The sequence below is a fragment of the Hipposideros armiger genome, unplaced genomic scaffold (assembly GCF_001890085.2).
Source record: "Hipposideros armiger isolate ML-2016 unplaced genomic scaffold, ASM189008v1 scaffold_334, whole genome shotgun sequence".
NCBI lineage: Eukaryota > Metazoa > Chordata > Mammalia > Chiroptera > Hipposideridae > Hipposideros > Hipposideros armiger.
The window spans coordinates 1,836,794-1,840,258 of NW_017731684.1; the positions used below are offsets into that span (position 1 = coordinate 1,836,794).

The following is a 3,465-nucleotide window of genomic DNA, read 5'->3' on the forward strand; positions in this document are numbered from 1 at the left end:
AGGGAGGGAGGGAGGGAGGCAGAGAGATCACTGGTGTGTAAGCCTCCAGCCGGCCCTTATGTGTGCCATGTGTGTAAGATAACTAGGAAGAGTTCCTGAAACTCTAGACAATTACTGCAGGCTGGATAAGACAGTCAGAGTATCTTTAACTGTTTTCCATGTACCTTATTTGTATTGTCAGTTAGCCAAAACTTCCCTTTTGTCTGCTCAAAAGTACTGCAGAGTCTTGATTAAATCTGTGAATGAAATGGTGAACCAAGGTTCTCAGGCTTGCTGGAAACAGATACCAGTGAGGGCGAACACTACTGAGAAACTTTGGCTGCTTTTGCTGGAGTGGCTGTGAAGTTAACTACTCGCACACTTTTCTAGAATGTTAGACTGAAGCCAATTTGTCTGTTTGAGAGGCCCATTAACTTTCCTGCCACTAAGGTGGAAATCTATTAATTTCAAAACAGAGTGAAGTTTAAGACAATCACGCTTAGAAGTGACTTCTGAGAATTTTCCGAGTGATAATGAAAATCAAACTGCATTACAATGCTATTTTAGGTAGATTTCTTAATTTCCATCATCATATTCTTCAAATACATTCCACCTGCATTACTAAAATTAAGCAAATAAAGCGTTTGATTACTATTTGCAGGTGTCATAAAGAAGTGATAAAACTCTTCTGTTCAAGAAGTCCTTGGAATTGCCTGAACTTCTCTGGCTCTCGCTTAAGAAATGTAAGCACTGTTCAAAAGGTGTGTGTGTGCGTGCACTTTACTTTTTATTGCAACATTTTCAGATATATAAAAAAGAATCATATAATTATCAAAATATCCATCACCTAGTTTATGACATTAAATGTAGAGACCAAAATATGTACTGTTTATCTCAGGCCACTCTTTCAAACATCATCCTATTTATTTAACCTCACGAAAAACATATGAAGTAGTTGTTGTAATTACTATTTTCTTCATCCTCATTAATGTCACCATTGCACTTAGAGGCACTATCATGGTTAAGATCCTGGGATCTGGAATCAGACCTCAGGTAAACCCCAGATTACCAGTGTGACATAGCAAATTACTTAACCTCCCTCTAGGGCTCTATCCCATGGACTACTTATGATGCCAAAAAAATGCCTACCGGGATGCCTGACACACAGAAAGCTCTGTGAACCACCATTCTAAACAGTCTGTAAGGCAGATGAACGTGCAGTCTGATAAGGTTAAGTGAGAAGATGCTACTTTTGTTTCCTTCCAGACATTTGATATGAAGTCTGACAGATCCATACTTTTTGGGACAGGAAACAGCCTGTTAGGGATTGCGCTAAAATCGTGTACACATCCTCCGAATTGGTGGTAACTTTCTATGGCAAACACTAGCTAACCTTGAAGGATCAACCAGCGTTCCGGAAAGACTGCTGCTGTCAGCACTCCCGAGCCTTTCTTCCCGAAGGGGCCACCTTCCAGACGCAGCCGTCTGCGTACCAGCAAACAGACCGAGTCGGTTCGCAAAGTTCAGGGGAGTTGGCTTTGGTATGTTTACAAGTCCTAGCAGATCGCAGGAATGTTCAGGATAATTATTACCCCACCCAGGAGCGCCCAGCCCAACCCTCTCACATCTGGAAGGAAGCGGCCACACAAAGGAGAGAGAGAGAGAGACCTCCTCCTGTGGCTGCTTTCTCAGATCCGGGGAAGATTTAATACAAGCTCTCACCCCTTTGGGAAACAAGACCAGCCACTGCTTAGTAGTATCGTTTAGAACACGGGACACCGAATGCAAAGAAACAGTTTATCCTCTAATCCAAATGGAATTTTTCTCAAAATATCATCTTTGGTTTTCCCTCCCCAATTGAAAGTGAAATTCTCCAGAAAAGAGGTAGAGCGCGATCCTCACGCACACAGCCTGACCAACGTGGGAGCGGCTAGGATCAGACACACCTATTTAAAAAGGGCAGCCTAACTAAACCCTTAGTATCTTCGCGAACGCTTGGGATTTCCCTCCACTCTATTCGCTGTGTTTTGAAAGTATCTCTGGGCAGCCGGATCTGGGATTCATCAGCATTTCTCCCCACTTCCCACGAACACGCGGCCACCAAAGTACACGGTCCCTGGCGGCGCGTTTGGAAACCCCACCGGCGCCAACGCCTCGCAACCGCCAAACTTCCTGTCTCCGCAACACCAAAGCGACCAACGCGCCGCGCCAGGGGCCCCAGGGACTCCAGAGAAGGCGCAGGCAGCCTCCGAGCCACGGGGCGGGGCTTCCTGCTCGCAGGAGCGCCGCGGAGCCGCATCTCCACTGGGGGTCTCCAAGTGTGCGCGCTGCGCCCGGGGCGCGCCCAGAGCGCCCGCTGTGGCCTCGTCTCACGGTAGCGTCCCCGCAGCGAACTCCAGGCACCCGGGGCAGGGTCCCACCTACCTGCTCTGCTGCCTCCTCCCTCCTGCGCTCGGGGGCTGTTGACCGCTACTTTATTGTCTGCGCTGCTCACCCGCGGGACCTGGGGACCCAGCTCGGCCGTCAGCCTTGCAACTCCGTTCTGCGCAGCTCCTTCCCGAGCNTTTTGAAGGTCTAAGTGAAAACCTTTTTTTCTTGTAACACATTAAAATAAATACATTACCATTACTAAAATGACTCCCCATCTATCATCTAAAATTAACTTACATACCACAAGGTCCTGATGGTGTTCCTGTTCAACCCTGCTCCACCCAGCCCGGTGACCCTAGTGGTGGATGCCTTTGTCCCCAAAGCACAGATGGTCATGGGAGGTAGTGAGAGCAGAGAGCCTGGGTTCTGGCCCTGCACCATCCCTTCATAATTTGCTAAGTCATATCCCCTCTTTGGGGCTCATTTTTGTGGGCTCGCTGATCTCAAGGCTCCCTTCCAAGTCTAACAATATGACATCATAAATGAGACCAGAGGCTCTGGAGTCAGAATGCCTCATGGGGTTAAAATTAAGGCTCCACTGCCTGCTAATTTCACTAAGCCCCAGTTTTCCTCATCTGTAAAATGGGACTAATAATAACAATAAATGAACATAACACTCATATCATAGAATTTATAAGAATAAAGAAAATGATAACTGAAAAATCCTTAAAGTAAAATCTGGCACATAGTCAGTAATCAATAAATACTATAGCTACTAATATTTTTCCCTAGCCTCTACAAAATACAAATAATAATACCAAACATTTCTGGAGTGTTTAGTATGTAGTAGGCACTGTGTGAAATGCTTTATATTTTGTCATTTTATCCTCACAGTGACCCGAGAAGTATTTTCCCCATTTTATAGATGGGTAAACTGAGGCACAAAAAAGGTTAAGTCATTTGCTCCAAGTCACACATCTGTTAAGTGGTGCAGTTGGAGTGGCGGGCAGGTTGTGTGACCCAAGAGACAGTGTTCAAAGCCAGCAACGATCCTGCCATTCTGTAAAATACTAGTCAGCACACAAACTTTGCCCACTCCGCAAATATTATGTGATC

At 45.8% G+C, this 3,465-nt stretch overlaps 1 protein-coding gene across 2 annotated transcripts in view; it reads right to left on the reverse strand.

The window, feature by feature from the left end:
• The window catches only part of FRMD4B (FERM domain containing 4B), a 373,285-nt gene extending 370,749 nt beyond the window's left edge, over window positions 1-2,536 (reverse strand). The window contains exon 1 of one of the 2 annotated variants that reach the window (XM_019661070.1): window positions 2,404-2,536. The gene's annotated coding sequence lies outside the window, so the exon portion shown is untranslated. The remainder of the gene's footprint in view (window positions 1-2,403) is intronic. The other variant, XM_019661071.1, reaches the window with a different exon arrangement.
• Window positions 2,537-3,465: the final 929 nt, after the last annotated feature.